Source organism: Bufo gargarizans, chromosome 6, assembly GCF_014858855.1.
Source record: "Bufo gargarizans isolate SCDJY-AF-19 chromosome 6, ASM1485885v1, whole genome shotgun sequence".
NCBI lineage: Eukaryota > Metazoa > Chordata > Amphibia > Anura > Bufonidae > Bufo > Bufo gargarizans.
The window spans coordinates 275,461,120-275,486,386 of record NC_058085.1 but is presented as its reverse complement, the minus strand read 5'-3'; the positions used below and the strand labels follow the sequence as shown (position 1 = coordinate 275,486,386).

General features: G+C 42.8%; 1 protein-coding gene across 1 annotated transcript in view; it reads right to left on the bottom strand.

Annotated features, from left to right (window-relative positions):
- LOC122941784 (thyrotropin-releasing hormone receptor-like) overlaps positions 1-25,267 on the bottom strand; it is a 136,867-nt gene that overhangs the window by 1,157 nt on the left and 110,443 nt on the right. The window lies entirely within an intron of this gene.

Sequence of the window (25,267 nt, the reverse complement as noted above, 5' to 3'; positions counted from 1 at the left end):
TATGCGCAAAATCATGGTGACAGGTTTCCTTTAATAAAGACAATACTCCTTATTTCAATTCTAAGGTTAAAGGGCATCTGCCAACAGATTTGTACCTATAAAACTGGCTGACCTGTTCCATGTGCGCTTGGCAGCTGAAGGCATCTGTGTTCGTTCCATGTTCATATGTCCCCGCATTGCTGAGAAAAATGAAGTTTTAAATGTATGCAAATGAGCCTCTAGGAGCAACGGAGGTGTTGCCATAACTCCTAGAGGCTCTGCTCTCTCTGCAACTGCCATGTTCTCTCTACTTTGATTGATGCCCTTTAAGCACTGAGTACTGTCTTGGATTGGATTGTTTTCACCTGTTGATGGGACTGGTTTTGAAGATGAGCCCCTATATGATCATATACATGACTGCCACAGCAATCAACTGATCCCACTCCTGAAACCCTGTCAAACGGGGCTGCAGGTGAAGTGTAGTATTATATTGCAGCCGTCCATGTATTACAAGGACTGCTAGAGCGGGTCCACCAGAATGTTCTAGTTCATAAAGGGAGTAACATCTGAATGGAGTCTATATGCTCTGTCTGTACAGTATTTGCCTGGATCTGTCTGTATTTGTCTTCGATTATATTTTTGGTAAAGCAGGTCCAACTGTCAGAGGATGTGTCTCAGTCGATGCAAGATCAATAGAAGGAAAGTGTTACTTCCCAATTCTTGCACTAACACATACCAACTCTTTAGTGGTTTCTACGACGTCTGGTTCTTTCTACATTCCTGCCAATAGATATATGCCAAAATCAAAATGTCAAAAATTCTATGATAAACAATTTAGAAATGCCTTGTCAATTAGAACAAGGAAATAAAAGTCAGTTGTGAATTGGAAAATAATCATCTAAAAATCTTATTGTAGAGTATGAAGCTCTGCACAATGTTCACCTCGAGACTAGCTCAAACAGATTTAAGTTGAAGTATAATGTAGACTGATAATAAGGGTCCTTTTACATGGGCATTCAAAATACATGCAAAATTGTTTCTTTTATTTATCCATCCAGCATTATATATAAAGTACGGCCAATATTTTGGTCTATTCCCCAGACCTTAATCATGGCTTGTAACTACAGCAAGGTATGAGGAACATGCTGACATGCGCACAGCTGGAGGATATGCCAGATGTCGTGCTCTACCATGTTCCTCATACCTCTCCTTACAGGTCGTGACCATGGTCCAGGGAATAAACCGAAACATTGGCCGTACTGTATATATAATTCTATATGGATAAATAAAACTATTTTGCATGTATTTTGAGTGCCGTGGTTACACTTCTGATACATCATCAGAATCCTTCCTACCACATAGCACCTACTCCTTACATGTTGGCGTGCCAAACATCATCTCTCAACTCTTTTACATGGGCAGACATGTTAATTTGAGCTCATATATTTCCATTTACATAAAACAATCATTAGCTATTTATTTCCCCGAACGATTGTTCATTCAATCATTCAACTCACTTTCATTATGATAGCACATAGTCCGGTGTAAACATTGGATGTGTTGCCGACAACCAATGATTTTTCTTACTGCATAAAAGATATGATCACCCGACAAACAAGCATCTGCTCCTTTGTCTGGTGATTGGTGCCATAGGGCAATTAATAGGAATGAGTTTTATGCATTCCGAATCATCTGCCCATGTAAATGGCCCCTAAAAAATATACAGTTGCAAGAAAAAGTATGTGAACCCTTTGGAATGATATGGATTTCTGCACAAATTGGTCATAAAATGTGATCTGATCTTTATCTAAGTCACAACAATAGACATCTTACACTAATAACACACAAAGAATTAAATGTTACCATGTTTTTATGAAACACGCCATGTAAACATTCACAGTGCAGGTGGAAAAAGTATGTGAACCCTTGGATTTAATTACTGGTTGAACCTCCTTTGGCAGCAATAACTTCAACCAAACGTTCCCTTTAGTTGCAGATCAGACGTGCACAACGGTCAGGAGTAATTCTTGACCAGTCCTCTTTACAGAACTGTTTCAGTTCAGCAATATTCTTGGGATGTCTGGTGTGAATCGCTTTCTTGAGGTCATGCCACAGCATCTCAATCGGGTTGAGGTCAGGACTCTGACTGGGCCACTCCAGAAGGCATATTTTCTTCTGTTTAAGCCATTCTGTTGTTGGTTTACTTCTATGCTTTGGGTCGTTGTCCTGTTGCAACACCCATCTTCTGTTGAGCATCAGCTGGTGGACAGATGGCCTCTTTTTCTCCACACATAGTGTTGTGTGTTTCTTCCAAACAACTCAAATTTGTTTTCATCTGTCCACCGAATATTTTGCCAGTGCTGCTGTGGAACATCCAGGTGCTCTTGTGCAAACTGTAAACGTGCAGCAATGTTTTTTTTGGACAGCAGTAGCTTCCCCTGTGGTATCCTCCCATGAAATCCATTCTTGTTTAGTGTTTTACGTATCGTAGATTCACTAACAGGGATGTTAGCATATGCCAGAGCGTTTTTAAGTCTTTACCTGACACTCTAGGATTCTTCTTCACCTCATTGAGCAGTCTGCACTGTGCTCTTGCAGTCATCTCCACAGGACGGCCACTCCTAGGGAGAGTAGCAGCAGTGCTGAACTTTCTCCATTTATAGACAATTTGTCTTACCGTGGACTGATGAACTGCAAGGCTTTTGGAGATACTTTTATAACCCTTTCCAGCTTTATGCAAGTCAACAATTCTTAATCGTAGGTCTTCTGAGAGCTCTTTTGTGCGAGGCATCATTCACATCAGGCAATGCTTCTTGTGAAAAGCAAACCCAGAACTGGTGTGCGTTTTTTTATAGGGCAGGGCAGGTGTAACCAACACCTCCAATCTCATCTCATTGATTGGACTCCAGTTGGCTGACACCTCACTCCAATTAGCTCTTGGAGATGTCATTAGTCTAGGGGTTCACATACTTTTTCCACTTGCACTGTAAATGTTTACATGGTGTGTTCAATAAAAACATGGTAACATTTAATTCTTTGTGTGTTATTTGTTTAAGCAGCCTGTGATTGCCTATTGTTGTGACTTAGATGAAGATTAGATCAAATTTTATGATCAATTTGTGCAGAAATCCATATCATTCCAAAGGGTTCACATACTTTTTCTTGCAACTGTATTCTATCTGTAATCCTATATACAAAAATCCTAAAATAATCTAAACAATGTGTTGTATATTGGCTTACCACCTGCTTTAGGAGTTCATGACACCATTGGCGCCTTCCTTTAGTGGTGCTGTGGACAGGTTGGTCATCTGTGCAGTATCATGAAATGCTACGTCTGCTGGATTTTACCAGCAACTCCCCCATGTAAGACACAAGTTTGTAGACATGTAGATACAGATAGTTTCTTGTTAGTTCTGAGACAGTGACTGTAGAGGATGCAACTTCAGCCAAAAAGATGTGAATACTGTGAAATATAAGTGTATCATCTCCAGTCTGTCAGTTGTTTTTGTTCTATTTTTCAGTTGGTTTAACTTTTTCTGGAACAGAAACTAGCTGTCTACTACCTACCATAGTCAGCTTTTCTGGGCTAATATCTCTCTCACCTGATATCCTAAAGAGCGTTCCCTCTTTAGATCTGAACTCTCAATGGAAATGTATTACACTCTGAGAACCCACCTATCCATCTGTGAAGCAACCAGAGATATTACTGATTGTACAGCAGCAATTACCAAACTGAATGCTGTTGAAATCCTAAAATGCCTTCTGCACTCGCCAGTACTGCCTCGACCTTCAGGACAGGGAAATGATTTAGCAGAATTTTTTCACATGGAAAAAAAGTGGCGGTATCATGACTTTCATCCAGGACGAGGTGCAGGGCAGAGTTCAACCTTGAGGGGAAACAGCAGAAACCAGGGATAAAAACGTGGCACCATCTCTTTCTCTATGTCTCTGATGAGTGGTGGCAGTTGAGCATCTAGAGTCCTCTGAGCAGGATGGCTGCCAAAAGCCTGTGCGGGTGAGCAGTCAGTGGTTTATCTTCATCAGTGCAGAATATGAATCTTTGAAATTTTTTTGCAGAGTGAAGAGGGTTTGGCTTTTGTGACTCTTTGCCCAAAGTCAAAAAATATAATCACAAGAAGAAATGCCCTTACATCACTTTACATGGATTTAGATATGTTTCTATTTTTTCATTCAACCTGTCATTTATTATGCAGCATGAGCCAAACCACAAATACAAACAAAAATATACCAAGAAATTGAGTGGGTCAGGTGTAGCAGATTGGATGCAAATATGTACTGTGGACTCTGCTCCAAACCTGCAGCAGTTTTCAGAACCCCGTCATAAAATTTCCTCATAGACATCAGAGCATGTGTAGTACCCCAGACCTGGGGGTGCAACAAATTGTATATATTTGTGCATTATGTAGTTTACTGCTTGTTCCAAGTTCCAAAGCTCCTGCTCCTGTTACAGACTCCACAGAGATAATTGCTTCAAATTTCCTCAAATAAAGATTTGAGATTCCAGACAGCAGAGTGACTTGCTACTTCTGTATCTACAGTAGTGCTGAGCGGGCATGCTCGGCCGAAGACTTTTTAACTCGAGCATCGCGATGCTCGGCACATCGCGGTGTTCGGCCGAACACCGCGTGTGCTTGAGCGCAATGCTCGAGTCTCCTCCCCGCACGTTTTTTGGCTGCTACGTAGCCAATAAACGTGGCGGAGGTACTGACACTCACTGTAATGTCGTAGCCATGTTGGCTACTGGCATTACAGTGATTGGCTGGCCAGAACGCGTCATCGGGTGCTATATAGCACTCGATGATGTGGTTCGGCTCAGTCTTAGTCAGGGAGAGCTGAGCATAGGAAGTGACAGATAGTGTAGGTACAGGAATTGGTTTGTTTGTTAGGCAGGTTTTACTGGTGAATGGTATTAGAGACCCAAAAGTCCTTTTAAGGCTATTGTTTTATCTGGCAGCCATATATATTATTAGCGCAACCTGCGCTAAATTGTGTCCAATTGTTTGGCCTCTGCTGACAGTGACACAACCTCTGCTACATCTGTTGTGTTACATTTGTGCTATGAAATTCATTGTTTGGCCGGTGGTGACAGCGATATTACCTGCGCTACTTCTCCTGTATAATGTTTGCCCATCCTAAATATCAGTGACATTCAGTTCAGTCCAATTTTTTCGCTGCTGGTGGCAGCGAAATTACCTTTGCTACATCTCCTGTATAACGTTTGAGTATCAGTGACATACAGTCTAATTTATTTGCGCATACACTTACAAAACCTGCACTACTGTACATGTGACATACTATTTAATATGCTGAAGGCGAACAGTAAGGGACGTTGAAGTGGCCAAGCTGCTGATGGTGCCTGCAGAGGCCGTGGTCCTGGGCTCGGTGAAACTGTGCCTGCTGCCAAAGCAAAAGAAACACACTCATCCACGATACCTAGCTTCATGTCCCAGTTTGCAGGGTGGCGCAGGACACCACTCTCAACGTCACAGCAGTGCGACCAGGTGACCGGTTGGATTGCAGCAGATAATGCTTTCAGTCAGTTAAGCACCACCCTGTCTTCTACAAAGTCCAGTCTCAGTAGCCATTGCCAAGAATCTGGTAAACAGAATCCTTACCCTGATCCTCCTTCCTTCCACCATAGAGACTCTTGGTAAACAAGTGATCTCACACTCGGATATTCCTAGGAGTTCTTTTCATCTCCATTCCTTGATTTGGCTCTATCGCCAAGCCCGCTTGAAGAGGGACATGAGGAGATCTTGTGCACTGATTCCCAAACTCTTGAGCATCCACAGTCAGAAAAAGATGACTGTGGGGAACGGGGAATTAGTGTTTCACGAGATGGATTATGATTATGATGAGACACAGTTGCCAATAAGTCAACCGCAATTAGTGTCTCAAGAGGTTCATGATGAGATTGAGACACAGTTGTCAATAAGTAAGGTTCTTGTTAGGTCAACAAGTCAGGAGGATGACCATAGTGAGGAAATGGAAGAGGAGGTGGTGGACGATGAAATCACTGACCCAACCTGGTAAGGTGGCAAGCCAAGCAAGGACAGCAGTACAGAGGGGGAGGGATCCGCAGCACCACAATAGGCTGTTACTGTTCCCTGGAGCACCCCCTTGCGGAAATCTCCCTTGCCAAGGGGTAGGTGTTCCACAGTCTGGAACTTTTTTGAGGAAAATGCGAACGATAAAAGAATTGTCATTTGCAACATGTGTAGTATAAAAATGAGCAGGGGCGTGAACACTAACAACCTCTCCACCACCAGCATGATCCGCCACATGGCATTAAAGCACCCTAAAAGGTGGGCCGAACACCTGGGTCCACAATCAGTGTCTGCAGGTCACACCACTACCTCCTCTTCCCCTGTCTTATGTGCTGGCCAATCCCCTGTCCAAGACACATGCCCGGATACCTCCAGCCCTGCACCTGGACCTTCACAAGCACCATCATCTACCACATCCACTTCTGTGTCCCAGCACAGCATACATATGTTCATACCCCAGGCCTTTGAACGAAAGCGCAAATACCCAGCCACCCACCCACAGGCCATAGCACAAAATGTTTTACACAACTTTGAGGAATCAACACAGACCCTATTGTCAGCGTAACCATCCCACTTCTGTGTCTACTGAAACTCTCGCTGCTCACAATGAAGGCGGACGCTTTGCATGTGGAAGAGGTGGAAACGGGGGAAGGCAGTACACAGGGTGATAGCTAGACCACCCTCCGTTCCTCTTCTCAGCACGAATTGGATGATGATGAGGAGGAGCAGGAGATGGTTGCCTCCGCTACAGAGGGTAGTACCCATAGCAGGTTTATTCCATCTGTTGAGCGGGCCGAAGAGGAGGAAGAGGATGAGGGGATTGAGAGTCATCCTCCTGATGAGGACAACAAAGTCTTGTCTGTTGGGACTCTGGCACACATGGCTGACTTTATGTTATGCTGCCTATCCTGTGACCCTCGCGTTATACGCATTTTGGCCAACACCGATTACTGGTTGTTCGCCCTTCTCGACCCCTGCTACAAAGAGAACTTCTCATCTCTTATTCCTGTGGTGGAGAGGAATAGCAAAATGGCGCAATACCAGAAGGTTCTTGTGGAAAAATTGCTCCAAAAATTTCAAGCTGAAAATGCTGGCGGCAGAATGTGTAGTTCCTTGGACAACTGAGGAGGGGAGATGAGGGGAACACATAGCAGTTCCAACAGAGGCAAGGCAACACTCTCCAAGGCCTGGGACAGTTTCTCTGCACCCCGCCAGCACCTTCACCCTGATGTGTGGCCTAGTGTCACTAGGAGAGAAAAGTTTTGGAAGATGGTGAAGGAGTACGTAGCAGACCGTATCAACATCCTTAATGATCCCTCTGTGCCTTACAACTATTGGATGTCCAAGCTGCACACGTGGCACGAACTGGCGCTCTACGCCTTGGAGGTGCTGGCCTGCCCTGCCGCCAGTGTTCCGTCTCTCTGGTGTCATCCAGACAAAAAGAATCCGGTATTTATTTTGTACACATTTTTAAAGGTCTGCACATGCACAGACCGGAAAGCCGTATCCATTTTTCTGGAAAACTTAATGCCGGATCCGGCATTAATGCATTTCAATAGAAGGCAAGTGTCCCGGAATTTTGGACAGGAGAAAATACCGCAGGATGCTGAGGTATTTTCTCTGGCCAAATACCGTAACAGTGACTGAATTGAAGACATCCTGATGCATACTGAACGTATTGCTCTCTATTCAGAATGCATTAGGATAAAACCGATCATTTTTTTTCCGGTATTGAGCCCCTAGGACGGAAAGCAATACCGGAAAATAATTACGCTAGTGTGAAAGTACCCTAACTTCTCTTCCTACCTGTGATCCAAAAGACCTGGCTGCCTGGGACAGCCAAAATTCTCACATTATTTATCAATAGGTTTATTTGACTCAGAACAAGTTATGAAACTTTCAAGTTAGGGCTCTTTCACACTTGCGTTGTCCGGATCCGTCGTGTACTCCATTTGGCGGAATTACACGCCGGATCCGGAAACACGCAAGTGAACTAAAAGCATTTGAAGACGGATCAGTCTTCAAAATGCGTTCAGTGTTACTATGGCAGCCAGGATGCTATTAAAGTCCTGGTTGCCATAGTAGTAGTGGGGAGCGGGGGAGCAGTATACTTACCGTCCGTGCGGCTCCCGGGGCACTCCAGAATGACGTCAGAGCGCCCCATGCGCATGGTGTCCATGCGATCACAGTCATCCATGCGCGTGGGGCGCCCTGACGTCACTCTGAAGCGCCCCGGGAGCCGCACGGACGGTAAGTATACTGCTCCCCTGCTCCCCACTACACTTTACCATGGCAAACAGTTCTTTAGCATCCTGGCAGCCATGGTAACCATTCAGAAAAATCTAAACGTCGGATCCGGTAATGCGCCGAAACGACGTTTAGCTAAATGCCGGATCCGGATTAATGCCTTTCAATGGGCATTAATTCCGGATCCGGCCTTGCGGCAAGTGTTCAGGATTTTTGACCGGAGCAAAAAGCACAGCATGCTGCGGTATTTTCTCCGGCCAAAAAACGTTCCGGTCCTGAACTGAAGACATCCTGATGCATCCTAAACGGATTTCTCTCCATTCAGAATGCATGGGGATAATCCTGATCAGGATTCTTCCGGCATAGAGCCCCGACGACGGAACTCTATGCCGGAACAGAACAACGCAAGTGTGAAAGAGCCCTTATGAAACTACTTCTTTTTCAGTATGGAAAATATGTACAGTTTTCTAAATGTGTCACAGCTCTGCATGGGTCACAGGAAGAAGATTCATGTTTTCTTTTATCTGGATGTCCACTGTTATATAATTTTGTTCTGCAGTACCACCCAGGGTGCCACAAACTGCTTCCGCCTCTGCCTAAGAAATACATTTCTTGTGTTCCCCATATAAATTTGCAGTCTCCAAATTGTTTCATTTGCATGTATAAGCATGTAGTCAGCAGACAGCTCACCCTGCGTTCCTCTTTCAATAAATTCTTCTTTGATTCCATATATTGAAGTGAAATTACAGAAGTGTATGGCACACCTATTGTCTCCTAACTCTCCTGCGTTGGTGGAGATATGTTAATTACATTTATACACAGACATCTGCCGCCGTCTTGAAAATACATGGACTTGAGAAAGTGGAAGTTACGACTTTTGAATATTGGGCTTTTAAAAATCTCTAGTGAGCAGATGGTCTTCTTTTAGCCTTATACAGACAAAGGCAGTCTTATCATTAGATACATAGTGACTATAATGACAAAGAGGCTGCACAATTATAGCTTTTTGCACATTGCTGTATGTCAGAATCCCTGTAGAACACAATGGGTGGAAAATGCTAGGATAAAAGGCAATCTGTCATGGTAGATGAACTTCACAGCTACAAGTGACATTTACACTTATAGAAACGGATGAATGGGAACAATAGTTGTCCAGCATAAAATGATGAAGAGATCCTAATTCCCTGTATTAAAAAAAAATAGCGCTAAATGTTAGACATCTGGCTGCTTTCAGCTGCCACTAGGGGGAGCTTAGGATCTTACTGCATACAGATTTATTATTGAGTTAAATATATAACAACTAAGGTCCCTTAAAGGCAGGTGCAGATGGGCAGGCACTTAGGGGCAAATTTATTAAGACCAACTTTTTAGACGCCAGTCTTAATAGTCCCCTACGCTGGTGGTGGATCCGCCAAAGTTATGTAGAGACACCCACTGATTCTAAATGTAAGACAGTTATAATACTGCGGTTTGATCACCAGGGACACCTTAGACCTTAGACACCAGGGTCGGGAGGCAACAGTTACCTCTGCCCCCAGTATAACTACAACCTCAGCAAACATACAAACTGCAATGAGATAATCATTATTATTGGATGTTTTATTTCATTAAGAAAATAAATCAGATGACTATAATTACCTGTAACACATAATTAATTAATGAACCTTTTATTTCTGTTCTCTTCTGCTGAATCTCAAGCGTCCATTAGTTTTCATTTAAGATGCAAATGTAATTAGTATTGGGAAAAAGTGCGTATTTGAGTCCCACAAAAACAAACCAGAGAATTGACATTTTAACAGCGACTATGTGACCTTTCAAGCTATTCAAGAGGCTTAATACCATCAGCTTCTAAGCCAAGGATGTCAATATGTATAGTTGAGTCCATTATTATTGCGGAGATAAACTCACCTCACCCGGTCAGTGTAGGGTTGGCCATATGCAGCAAGATATTAACTATTGATCTAATGGTCAAATGGAAGACCTCAAGTAGATGAGATACTGCCATTGAGTGTATTAGGCTGATGATGCTGGCTATTCCAAGAGCCAGGTCAGAAGATAGCAACATATGCAGTACCCTAGAAGCATTACTGCAAAGTGTTACTCACCATAATCTCTTAGCCTACAATTGTCATGGAAGTAAACCTTTTACTACAGTACCCCTGAAAAGAGACCAGCCATCTAAGAAAGTCTACAATTCATAAGCCCTTCAAGCTTCAGATAGTGAGATAATGTGCTCGGTTAAGGCAGAAAGGATTTTGTGCTGTGGAAGGATTATTACAATACTGAGGCAACCTTCATACCTTAAAGAGGCAATCTGACAGCACCATGTTGTAGAGCAGGAGAAGCTGAGCAGATTTTGTGGGAAAATATTCAGTAAAACTTATAATTTATACATTTATATCTCAGCTTTTTCTACCTTATATAAATGGCATTTGTACAGGAGGGAGGAGGTGTTATCAGTGACTGATAGCATTCCCTGTGTAAGTGTGCATAGAGAGAGACAGCTGTCAGTGACTGATAATCCCACCCTTCTGTACTGATAACACTTCACAGGGCTGCAGATATAAATGTAAAAATTTGTACTGAACTTTTTCCCACAAAACTATGTATCAACCTGCTCAGCTCCTATTGTTCTATAACATCATGCATTCAATTAGGCAAAGTGAGGCGATAAGCAGAGGGTGGCGGCAGTGGCAGCAGGGCCATGGGAATGAGCTCTTCTATTCAGGACAGTGATATAGTTGGATGCGGCGGCTGGGCAGGAGAGAGGTGTATCCCTTCCCTGATCCTCTGATAGGCTGCAGGCACTGCATCGCGCCGCCTCAGCCGGGCAGCATACAGAGCAGGACACAGGCCTGAATCGCATTGCTGCCAGAAGCATGGAGGTAAGTATTAGGCCTCTTTCACAAGGGCATCGCGTGTGAGGGCCGGATAGGATGCAGGTGCGTCACTGGAAAATGCACAATTTTTCTGCGCGAGTGCAAAGTGTTTTAATGCGTTTTGCACGAGCGTGAGAAAAATCGCCATGTTTGGTACCCAGACCCGAACCCAGACTTCTTCACAGAAGTTCGGGTTTGGAATCGGTGTTGTGTAAATTTTATTATTTTCCCTTATAACATGGTTATAAGGAAAATTAATAGCATTCTTAATACAGAATGCTAAGTAAATTAGGGATGGAGGGGTTAAAAAAAATATAAAATTAAACTCACCTCATCCACTTCTTCACGCAGCCCTAGCTTGTCTTTTTTCTTCTTCTTTGAGGACCTGGGAGAAAAGGACCTTGGGTAACATCACTGCGCTCATCAGATGGTCCATCACATGGTCCATCACCATGGTGATGGACCATGCGATAAGCGCAGTGACTTCATCAAAGGTCCTTTTCCTCCTAGGTCATCAAAGAAGAAGAAAGAAGATGAGCCGGGCAGCGCAAACAAGTGGATGAGGTAAGTTTATTTTTATTTTTTTAACCCCTCCATCCCTATTTTACTATGCATTCTGTATTAAGAATGCTATTATTTTCCCTTATAACCATGTTATAAGGGAAAATAATAATGATCGGGTCCCCATCCCGATCATCACCTAGAAACCATGCGTGAAAATCGCACAGCATCCGCATCCGATTTTCACACAGCCCCATTCACTTCTATGGGGCCTGCGTTGCGTGAAAAAACGCACAATATAGAGCATGCGTGAAAATCACCACTCATGTGCACAGCCCCATAGAAATGAATAGGTCCGGATTCAGTGCGGGTCCAAAGTTTTTTGTGGTTTTTTTGGGCACAATGCTGTTGGGAACACTATGGGGAGGGAGGACAGCAGCACTATGGAGGGCATTGACTAGGGGCACTAAGAAGGTGTATTTTGTACTGGCACATTATGGGGTACACTATGAGGGTATATACTGGGGGCTCTGTATAGGGGCATTTTTTTACTGGCACGTTATGGGGTACTATTGAGACATTAGCTCAACTATGGGCACTAAGAGGGGATATTTTTTGTACTGGCACACAGAACCATTTATTTACTAGTTCACCTTATAAGGGGGAATTTTTTGCACTGGCACTCATTTTAAGGGAGCATTTTTGTACTGCCACACATTAAGGGGGGCATTTTTCTGCTGTCACATTATAAGGAAATTACTACTGGGGGGCATTATGGTGAGCTTTATTATTGAATAAAAAGCGATCAAAAAGGTGTATGTATGCAAAAATGGGAAAAACTACAGCTCATCCCATTTAAAAAATATATAATTATATACATATATATATATATATATATATATAATGCATGCAGTTTCATTGCCAAGTGCGACGTTGAAAATGCCACAAAGGGGCCCACTGAGACTTTATCACTCAAGCTGTAACGAGGGTGTCACTACCTATCGCGGACCCTGTTGTGCCTGGGGTCAGAAGGTCGCAGCGGGTGGCTACGCGCTCAGTTTCTCAAGGGATCGCTCCATGACCTAATGGTGAGAATGGATTCCGGTCCTGCTTAGGTTTGCGATCCTTTTTGTCCCATTTAGGAATCTGTAGCTTTTCTTTTCAGCTGTTCTCTGTCAGCTACTCCCAGCTACTATATATTTTCCCTTTCTGCTTCCCTTGTTGATATAGACCTTCCTTACAGATCTTCTATTCTGACCTCAGGTGGACATCTGTTGCTGTGGAGCCATTGGAACTGGAGCTGTTGGATCTCCGGTTCACTCCTGTTGTTGTTGTCTCCCTTCAGGGATTGTTGATTGTGTTTGTCCTATCCCTGTTGTTACCCTAGGTTTCATTGGTGAGGACTAGTGCCCCCACTGCCCTATTCACAACCTAGGGCTTATTTCAGGGTAAGCCACGGACGAGGCACATGATCGGCGTACGGGTTAGCAGCCCATCTAGGGATGTCAGGGCAGCCAGGTGCCAGTGTCGGGTAAGCTAGGGGTCACCACTCCTCTCTCTCCCTAGAGGAAGGGTACTCCTCTTCCCTCCCCTCTGTGCCGCACGTCTGTTACCTGCCATCTCATACGTGATACAAGGGCCTATATGAACCTGGAGCGGCCCTGCCTGTGATTCTGCTGAGAGACTGCAAAGTGTACTTTAGAGAGAAAAAGGAGTACTATAGTTACCTGTGTAAATGTACCTTGTTGCTATTTGTACTACAATCTCTATAATCCACTAAGTAAAGAGAGACATTCTTTATTACAACGAATGGGACTGATTGTTGGAAATTGTGTAAATCTTTGCAGAACTATAAGATAACAAGACTAGAGCCACTGGGGGATATTTATCAAAATTGATGCAAAGGAGAACTTGACTAGTTGCCCACAGCAACCAATCACCGTGAGCCTTTCATTTTCCAAAAGAACTTTGAAAGATGAAAGGTGGAACCTGATTGGTTGCTATGGTCAACTATGCCAGTTTTCCTTTGCACCAGTTTTGATAACTCTCCCCCATTTATGTTTCAGCGGCTCCCACTTTGACACACCTGGCTTATATACTATAGGAAAAGGCTCCAGCCTTTCTGGTGGCCGGGACTGTGGGAGCGCACATAAGCTGGTGCTTTTTTCTATAGTGTGCAAGCACGGCCACCGCTGATGGATTGCAGGATGGTCATCACAGTAATTAATGCACATGCGCCGGCTTCGCGCCGTTAGCCGGTGCATGCGCATTAATTACTGTAATGCCGTACAAGGAGTGGGCATCGCAGTGCGCATGCGCCGGCCGATGGACTGAGTGCACAGGCGCGGGATCTCGGCGGAACAAGAAGTAAATGGGCGGTCAGAGGGAAAGAATGGGAGGGGGGAAGCGACAATAAGGCTGAGCTAACTGGGCACCTACGAGGGTAACGCCGCCCCTGGGCACTTGCGAGCCTTCATTTGCATATGCTACTAAGTTGTTTTTTGCCGGTTTTATAAGTACAGGATTGCTCATAAAGGTAACGTTTTTATTAACTGTAATGCTGCTAGAAAGCTATGGGAAGGGTTAAAAAGGTGAAACTTTGATGACAGACTCCCTTTAAAGATATAAAAAAAATATATAAAAATTCAAATGACCTCCCTTCCCCAAAATAAAATACATAAACAATGAAAATAAAAATACATTATGGGCATCGCCACGTGCAAAAACACCAGTACTATTAAAATATAACAATATTTATCCCATACAGCGAATGGCGTAACGGAAAAAAATTTCTAAATGGACAATTTGCCATTTCTGTCACTTCACCCCAAAAATATTCAACAAAAAGTCACACACACTTAAATATGTTATCACTGAAAAGTACAGATCTCCCCACACTTAAAGGGAACCTGTCACCGGGATTTGGGGTATAGAGCTGAGAACATGGGTTGCTAGATGGCCGCTAGCACATCCGCAATACCCTGTCCCCATAGCTCTGTGTGCTTTTATTGTGTAAAAAAAACGATTTGATACATATGCTAATTAACATAAAAGAGTCATATCTCACTTGTGTGACCAGAGAAGAGTTATATTTTCAAGCTTTGACTCATCTCAGGTTAAAGTTTTTTTTACACAATAAAAGCACACAGAGCTATGGGGACTGGGTATTGCGGATATGCTAGTGGCCATCTAGCAACCCATGTTCTCAGCTCTATACCCCAAATCCCGGTGACAGGTTCCCTTTAAGTGTGGGGAGATCTGTACTTTTCAGTGATAACATATTTAAGTGTGTGTGACTTTTTGATCACTTTTTGTTGAATATTTTTGGGGAGGTGAAGTGACAGAAATGGCAAATTGTCCATTTAGAATTTTTTTTCCGTTACGCCATTCGCTGTATGGGATAAATATTGTTATATTTTAATAGTACTGGTGTTTTTGCACGTGGCGATGCCCATAATGTATTTTTATTTTCATTGTTTATGTATTTTTATTTTGGGGAAGGGAGGTCATTTGAATTTTTATATATTTTTTTTATATCTTTAAAGGGAGTCTGTCATCAAAGTTTCACCTTTTTAACCCTTCCCATAGCTTTCTAGCAGCATTACAGTTAATAAAAACGTTACCTTTATGAGCAATCCTGTACTTATAAAACCGGCAAAAAACAACTTAGTAGCATATGCAAATGAGGGCTCGCAAGTGCCCAGGGGCGGCGTTACCCTCGTAGGTGCCCAGTTAGCTCAGCCTTATTGTCTCTTCCCCCCCCCTATTCTTTCCCTCTGACCGCCCATTTACTTACTTCTTGTTCCGCAGAGATCCCGCACCTGCGCACTCAGTCCATCGTCCATCTAGCAACCCATGTCCTCAGCTCTATACTCCAAATCCCGGTGACAGGTTCCCTTTAACTACAAAAAAATAAACACAAAACTGTGGCAGAATTTAGTTTTTTCTCCCATTCCACCTCATTTGGAATTTTTTTCCAGCTCCCCACTACATCATATGCAATATTAAATAGTGTCATTAGAAAGTACAACTTTTCCCTCCAAAGGCTACTTTCACATTAGCGTTTTCAATTCCGCTATTGAGATCCGTTATAGGATCTCAATAGTGGAAGAAAACACTTTAGTTTTGTCCCCATTCATTGTCAATGGGGACAAAACTGAATAAAACAGAATGCACCAAAATGCTTTCTGTTCCGTTTGGTTGCGTCCCCATCACGGACAAAAGAAACGCTGACACAATAGAAAACGGATCCGTCCCCATTGACTTTCAATAGTGTTCAAGACGGATCATGGCTATAGAAAACATAATAGAACCGGATCCGTTCATGACGGATGCATGCGGTTGTTTTATTGTAATGGAAGCGTTTTTGCAGATCCATGGCGGATCCGCAAACAACGCTAATGTAAAAGTAGCATAAGTGAACGGGAAAATAAAAAAGGTATGGCTCTGGGAATGTAGGGAGTGAAAAACGGAAACTCAAAAATGGAAAATCACAAGGTCTGCTCTTTCTGATCACTGGTGTACATGGGGACCAGCTTGTCAGTGATAGCATTGCCTATGTAAGTGTGTGTACTTACAAAGCTGTCAGTCACTGATAGCTGTACATGGTGACAGGTCCTCTTTAATTCATATAATTAATTCAGTCTTTTCATAGGCCATTTTTAACAACATCTAAGGTCAACATCCCCTCTATCATCACGTAGCTGAAAGTACCCCAATAATCCACTTCAGGATGGGGCCACCAAACTTATAATGAACTTGTCCAAACAAGACATGCCATTTAAAGAAGCACTCCCTCAAAATGTTTTATTGACTGGCCTGTTAGAAAGATATATGATGTAGTGAAGACAATCTTTTTCCTAGTGGCGGTATTGGTGTACTTATCCAATCAACTCTTCAGCTGTGTCTATTATAAGGCAGTAATTAAGCTCTTCCTTTGGGCTCATGCACACGAACGTTGGCTGTTTTGCAGTCTACAAATTGAAGATTCGCAAAACATGAATACCGGCCTAGTGCATTCTGCATAATGGAACGGCTGGCCCCTAACAGAACAGTCCTATCCTTGTCCGTAATGCGGACAATAATAGAAAATATAAATTTTTCGGACGGCACAGAACAGTCATGCACATGCAGACAGCACACAGACTGAGGTCCACATCTTTTGCGGCCACATTGAAGTAAATGGGTCCACATCCGACCCGCAAAAAATGTGGATCAGTTGTGTGCATGAGCCATTCCCCAGTTGGTGCCAAATCTAAGCATGCAATGAGATCCTCATAAGAGTCCCAGGGAGAGATGTGTAATACAGCACTGACCGAGCCTGTGAGATCACTATGACAAAAATGTAAGTCACGCTGAAGGAACTAGCATCTGACTGTGATGTACTGTACATTTTCATCAAAGGTCCTTAAGAAGTTTTTAAGACTCCAGACAGTCTCTATTCCCTATCTACATCCATCCCATTATTAAAAAGACTCTCCACCTTTTGAAAAAAAATGGTGTCCGGACCTATGGAAGGAAGCATACTTTTGTGCTTCCTGCCACTTGGTTCTGGTTCCTTCCATTAGCACCAGTCCGGTATCCATTTGTCAACTACCAGGATGGATGGAGGTCATTTGTGCTTCTGCAGGATTGATGTGTCCCTCAAGAAGCACATGACTATGCTTAGTATGCTTCAATCCACAGATCTGGCAGGAGTGGGGAACCCAAAATGTGTTCAAAATCTGGAACATTATTTACATAGGTCCCAGAAAATCTCATCAATCATACATCATTTATGAGTTTATTAATGAGGTTCTCCGCTTTGACTAATACCTACTTGCTAGAAAGGATAATGGATAAGCAAATCACAAAGTGTCCTCTTGCTGCCCCCATTGATCAGCTGCAATATGTGGGAAAACTTGGCATTAAGAGTTCTATTTCCCTGCAGCGCTCCTCCACCCCACACAGTGTCTAATTAATAGGGTTGTCTCTGCAGGACCAGTACAGGTCCTCCAGAGTGGGAGATGCTCTCTGTAACCTCTTTCCACACTGAACAAGAGATAAGGGTCCTTAACAGGAGACCCCCTCAATTAACCGTATATGAAAATGTGTTTTTTTGTACATATCTGTATACAATCCCTTAGACATAGAGTGAACATTATTACAAACTACTCAATACTCCATCCAGTCAGATCTCTGTCCAAGAGCAATCTTACTACATTTAGTTACAGTGCAGGGTTAATCTTGTATTAAATATATGAGTGCTGTGCCAGCCAGTATGCCTTCAGCGAGGGAGACCCTGGAGATATCTCACAGCCAAGAAAGTCTTAGCATCTTCCTTGCCGGAGCCAAGTCACGTAACAACATGCTCTTTTACGCAGAATCTACTAACATAGAACGCCGGAGCTAAACATCTGCCATTATTGATGGACTGCTGTAAGCACTCTTCATCTTCCCGAGACTCTCATGAGGAGCCGTGTGCTTATAGTTCACATTAGTCACTATGTGTTAAGGAAGCGCTTGATTACTGCCATATAATAACCGCATCGAAGGAGTTGAGCTCTGAGTCCTTTGTATGTGGATAAACAGATAAAGCATAACTGGGTTATTATTGGAAATATTGTAACTGGCCAGTTCAGGAGCACAAATATGAAGTATGGTAATTTTGTGTGCCAGGGCTGTAAAAAGACAAAGCCTGAGGGGCAGGCTGCGTCTTTCATTGAATTAGATTTTATTCGCCATTCTGTAGAGTTTACAGAGCTTTTGTTCACATAAGATATTTTTGATGGTTAATGGTATAATGGTTTGGTACCCTGAGAAGGAATCAACCAGCAGCATAATTTCTCCTATAGCACCCTCATACTCACAAACCTTCAGCTTGGGTCAAGGTGTTACGCTGGCCCTAGAACTTAGGGGTCTCTAGCTGGTCCATTAATTGATTGCTTGGAATAAGACCAGATAGAAGTCGTTGGGCAGTGATGAACGTTAAAATGTGTCAAAATGTAGGGGGAATGAAATGGGGTAACCAAAGCATGGTCAGTCAGTCAGCAAAGGGATTGAGGCTTCATTGACTGTGCCCAAGCCAAAAGTCTATCAATGGAGGTCAAGCAAAGTCAGGTATTAAGCGATTAAGGGTGTAGTACAGAAGAGTATTCTAAAAAGCCAAGGTTTTGGTAATGAAGGTCTACCTAGGCCAGGTACTGTACAGCTTTGCAAACACAGCACTTTAGTTCTGATTGTCTGGGTGATTGTTCCTCCTCATCTCACTACTGTGGTAAGTATGGGTTTGAATGGAACATCACAGTGAATCAGTGGTCAACATTGCAGTGTTGGAGTTCTGGGTTCAAATCTCACCAAGGACAGCATCTGCATGGAGTTTGTGTTCTCCCTGTTTTCGGGTAGGTTTCTTCACAGGTCCAGTTTACTCCTATACTACAAAAATATAGTGATGGATTAATTTGTAATTTAGACTGTGAACCCCAAAGGGAATAGGGTCTGATATGAATGGTAAAAATCTCAGTACAGCATTCTGGAGTATGTTGTTGCTATATAAATGAATCAAATATGCAGTGGCCGGGCATGCGCACTGCCACTCTGTTTAAAGTCTATACAGCTGAGAGAAACATCCAACCATGTAATGAAGGTTTTCTCCTCGAGAATCCTCACCTCTAGGCAACAACAGTTTCTTTGTGGAGGCAACATAAGATGGCAAACACCATGTGGTGGCCTATGGGCCTTTAAAGAGGACATGCCTGTTTTAATAGCTTCATGCATCCCCCATATAATAATTCTGGAGCATCTCTTCTTATGTCTGTATATTGTGCCATTCCTTTATTATTTCTACTAGAAATTATGAATTAATTACTAGCAGTCTGCAGTAAGGGTGCAGTGGGGTATTAACCAGTTTTGGGTATGTATCTGCACACACTGACTCTATCCAATCAGTGCTGCCATTTTCAGACAGTGCAGGTACACCCCCCCCCCCCCAACTGGTTACCTCCCCTCTGTACCCTTACTGAAGGCTAATAGCAATTAATTTGTAACCTCTAGAAGAAATAACAGAGGAATGGCACAACATAGAGCCATAAGATTAGATGTTCCAGAATTGTTATTACATAGGGAATGCACAAAGCTATTAAAATGGGCATGTCAGGGGTGGTGACAGGTAGGGATGAGCGAACTCGAACTGTATAGTTCGGGTTCGTACCGAATTTTGGGGTGTCCGTGACACGGACCCGAACCCGGACATTTTCGTAAAAGTCCGGGTTCGGGTTCGGTGTTCGTCGCTTTCTTCGCGCTTTTGTGACGCTTTCTTGGCGCTTTTTGAAAGGCTGCAAAGCAGCCAATCAACAAGCGTCATACTACTTGCCCCAAGAGGCCATCACAGCCATGCCTACTATTGGCATGGCTGTGATTGGCCAGAGCACCATGTGACCCAGCCTCTATTTAAGCTGGAGTCACATAGCGCCGCCCGTCACTCTGCTCTGATTAGCGTAGGGAGAGGTTGCGGCTGCGACAGTAGGGCGAGATTAGGCAGATTAACTCCTCCAAAGGACTTGATTAACTGATCGATCTGCAGCTGTGGATCATTGAGCTGCTGATCCTCAATTGCTCACTGTTTTTAGGCTGCACAGACCGTTTGTCAGTCACATTTTTCTGGGGTGATCGGCGGCCATTTTGTGTCTTGTGGTGCGCCAGCACAAGCTGCGACCAAGTGCATTTAACCCTCAATGGTGTGGTTGTTTTTTGGCTAAAGCCTACATCAGGGTGAAGCTGTCACACCAAGTGCATTTAACCAGCAATAGTCTGTTCATTTTTTGGCCATATACAAAATCAGGGGCAAGCTGCGCCTGTCACCAAGTGCATTTAACCCTCAATGGTGTGGTTGTTTTTTGGCTAAAGCCTACATCAGGGTGAAGCTGTCACACCAAGTGCATTTAACCAGCAATAGTCTGTTCATTTTTTGGCCATATACTAAATCAGGGGCAAGCTGCGCCTGTCACCAAGTGCATTTAACCCTCAATGGTGTGGTTGTTTTTTGGCTAAAGCCTACATCAGGGTGAAGCTGTCACACCAAGTGCATTTAACCAGCAATAGTCTGTTCATTTTTTGGCCATATACAAAATCAGGGGCAAGCTGCGCCTGTCACCAAGTGCATTTAACCCTCAATGGTGTGGTTGTTTTTTGGCTAAAGCCTACATCAGGGTGAAGCTGTCACACCAAGTGCATTTAACCAGCAATAGTCTGTTCATTTTTTGGCCATATACAAAATCAGGGGCAAGCTGCGCCTGTCACCAAGTGCATTTAACCCTCAATGGTGTGGTTGTTTTTTGGCTAAAGCCTACATCAGGGTGAAGCTGTCACACCAAGTGCATTTAACCAGCAATAGTCTGTTTATTTTTTGGCCATATCCCAGTCTAATTCTGTCACTAAATCCATACCGGTCACCCAGCGCCTAAATACTAGGCCTCAAATTTATATCCAGCTAAATCTGTCCCTAGTGCTGTAGCTGGGCGAGTTATTTAGTGTCCGTTCAAGCACATTTCTTGTTCTGGGTTGAAATACAATTCCCAATTTAGCAATTTCATAATTTAGTGGTTTCTGCTATATCAGAGCTATTTGAAATCTATCCCTAAAAGGGTATATAATATTCAAGGTGCACATTGGGTCATTCAGAATAACTTCACACACACCCGCTACTGTGTATTTCCAAGTCTAATTCTGTCACTAAACCCATACCTGTCACGCAGCGCCTAAATACTAGGCCTCAAATTTATATCCAGCTAAATCTGTCCCTAGTGCTGTAGCTGGGCGAGTTATTTAGTGTCCGTTCAAGCACATTTCTTGTTCTGGGTTGAAATACAATTCCCAATTTAGCAATTTCATAATTTAGTGGTTTCTGCTATATCAGAGCTATTTGAAATCTATCCCTAAAAGGGTATATAATATTCAAGGTGCACATTGGGTCATTCAGAATAACTTCACACACACCCGCTACTGTGTATTTCCAAGTCTAATTCTGGCACTAAACCCATACCTGTCACCCAGCGCCTAAATACTAGGCCTCAAATTTATATCCCGCTAAATCTGTCCTTAGTGCTGTAGCTGGGCGAGTTATTTAGTGTCCGTTCAAGCACATTTCTTGTTCTGGGTTGAAATACAATTCCCAATTTAGCAATTTCATAATTTAGTGGTTTCTGCTATATCAGAGCTATTTGAAATCTATCCCTAAAAGGGTATATAATATTCAAGGTGCACATTGGGTCATTCAGAATAACTTCACACACACCCGCTACTGTGTATTTCCAAGTCTAATTCTGGCACTAAACCCATACCTGTCACCCAGCGCCTAAATACTAGGCCTCAAATTTATATCCCGCTAAATCTGTCCTTAGTGCTGTAGCTGGGCGAGTTATTTAGTGTCCGTTCAAGCACATTTCTTGTTCTGGGTTGAAATACAATTCCCAATTTAGCAATTTCATAATTTAGTGGTTTCTGCTATATCAGAGCTATTTGAAATCTATCCCTAAAAGGGTATATAATATTCAAGGTGCACATTGGGTCATTCAGAATAACTTCACACACACCCGCTACTGTGTATTTCCAAGTCTAATTCTGGCACTAAACCCATACCTGTCACCCAGCGCCTAAATACTAGGCCTCAAATTTATATCCCGCTAAATCTGTCCTTAGTGCTGTAGCTGGGCGAGTTATTTAGTGTCCGTTCAAGCACATTTCTTGTTCTGGGTTGAAATACAATTCCCAATTTAGCAATTTCATAATTTAGTGGTTTCTGCTATATCAGAGCTATTTGAAATCTATCCCTAAAAGGGTATATAATATTCAAGGTGCACATTGGGTCATTCAGAATAACTTCACACACACCCGCTACTGTGTATTTCCAAGTCTAATTCTGGCACTAAACCCATATCTGTCACCCAGCGCCTAAATACTAGGCCTCAAATTTATATCCCGCTAAATCTGTCCTTAGTGCTGTAGCTGGGCGAGTTATTTAGTGTCCGTTCAAGCACATTTCTTGTTCTGGGTTGAAATACAATTCCCAATTTAGCAATTTCATAATTTAGTGGTTTCTGCTATATCAGAGCTATTTGAAATCTATCCCTAAAAGGGTATATAATATTCAAGGTGCACATTGGGTCATTCAGAATAACTTCACACACACCCGCTACTGTGTATTTCCAAGTCTAATTCTGGCACTAAACCCATACCTGTCACCCAGCGCCTAAATACTAGGCCTCAAATTTATATCCCGCTAAATCTGTCCCTAGTGCTGTAGCTGGGCGAGTTATTTAGTGTCCGTTCAAGCACATTTCTTGTTCTGGGTTGAAATACAATTCCCAATTTAGCAATTTCATAATTTAGTGGTTTCTGCTATATCAGAGCTATTTGAAATCTATCCCTAAAAGGGTATATAATATTCAAGGTGCACATTGGGTCATTCAGAATAACTTCACACACACCCGCTACTGTGTATTTCCAAGTCTAATTCTGGCACTAAACCCATACCTGTCACCCAGCGCCTAAATACTAGGCCTCAAATTTATATCCCGCTAAATCTGTCCTTAGTGCTGTAGCTGGGCGAGTTATTTAGTGTCCGTTCAAGCACATTTCTTGTTCTGGGTTGAAATACAATTCCCAATTTAGCAATTTCATAATTTAGTGGTTTCTGCTATATCAGAGCTATTTGAAATCTATCCCTAAAAGGGTATATAATATTCAAGGTGCACATTGGGTCATTCAGAATAACTTCACACACACCCGCTACTGTGTATTTCCAAGTCTAATTCTGGCACTAAACCCATACCTGTCACCCAGCGCCTAAATACTAGGCCTCAAATTTATATCCCGCTAAATCTGTCCTTAGTGCTGTAGCTGGGCGAGTTATTTAGTGTCCGTTCAAGCACATTTCTTGTTCTGGGTTGAAATACAATTCCCAATTTAGCAATTTCATAATTTAGTGGTTTCTGCTATATCAGAGCTATTTGAAATCTATCCCTAAAAGGGTATATAATATTCAAGGTGCACATTGGGTCATTCAGAATAACTTCACACACACCCGCTACTGTGTATTTCCAAGTCTAATTCTGGCACTAAACCCATACCTGTCACCCAGCGCCTAAATACTAGGCCTCAAATTTATATCCCGCTAAATCTGTCCTTAGTGCTGTAGCTGGGCGAGTTATTTAGTGTCCGTTCAAGCACATTTCTTGTTCTGGGTTGAAATACAATTCCCAATTTAGCAATTTCATAATTTAGTGGTTTCTGCTATATCAGAGCTATTTGAAATCTATCCCTAAAAGGGTATATAATATTCAAGGTGCACATTGGGTCATTCAGAATAACTTCACACACACCCGCTACTGTGTATTTCCAAGTCTAATTCTGGCACTAAACCCATACCTGTCACCCAGCGCCTAAATACTAGGCCTCAAATTTATATCCCGCTAAATCTGTCCCTAGTGCTGTAGCTGGGCGAGTTATTTAGTGTCCGTTCAAGCACATTTCTTGTTCTGGGTTGAAATACAATTCCCAATTTAGCAATTTCATAATTTAGTGGTTTCTGCTATATCAGAGCTATTTGAAATCTATCCCTAAAAGGGTATATAATATTCAAGGTGCACATAGGGTCATTCAGAATAACTTCACACACACCCGCTACTGTGTATTTCCAAGTCTAATTCTGGCACTAAACCCATACCTGTCACCCAGCGCCTAAATACTAGGCCTCAAATTTATATCCCGCTAAATCTGTCCCTAGTGCTGTAGCTGGGCGAGTTATTTAGTGTCCGTTCAAGCACATTTCTTGTTCTGGGTTGAAATACAATTCCCAATTTAGCAATTTCATAATTTAGTGGTTTCTGCTATATCAGAGCTATTTGAAATCTATCCCTAAAAGGGTATATAATATTCAAGGTGCACATAGGGTCATTCAGAATAACTTCACACACCCGCTACTGTGCATTTCCAAATCTAATTCTGTCACTAAACCCATACCTGTCACCCAGCGCCTAAATACTAGGCCTCAAATTTATATCCCGCTAAATCTCTCGTTACCGCTGTCCTGTTGTGGCTGGGAAAGTTATTTAGTGTCCGTCAAAGCACATTTTTTGTTCTGGGTTGAAATACAATTCCCAATTTAGCAATTTCATAATTTAGTCGTTTCTGCTATATCAGAGCTATTTGAAATCTATCCCTAAAAGGGTAGATCATATTGAAGGTGCACATAGGGTCATTCAGAATAACTTCACACACACGCTTCTGTGCATTTCCAAGTCTAATTCTGTCACTAAATCCATACCGGTCACCCAGCGCCTAAATACTAGGCCTCAAATTTATATCCCGCTGAATTTGAATACAATACATTGGGCCAAATAATATATTTGTTGTTGTGGTGAACCATAACAATGAGAAAAACATCTAGTAAGGGACGCGGACGTGGACATGGTCGTGGTGGTGTTAGTGGACCCTCTGGTGCTGGGAGAGGACGTGGCCGTTCTGCCACATCCACACGTCCTAGTGTACCAACTACCTCAGGTCCCAGTAGCCGCCAGAATTTACAGCGATATATGGTGGGGCCCAATGCCGTTCTAA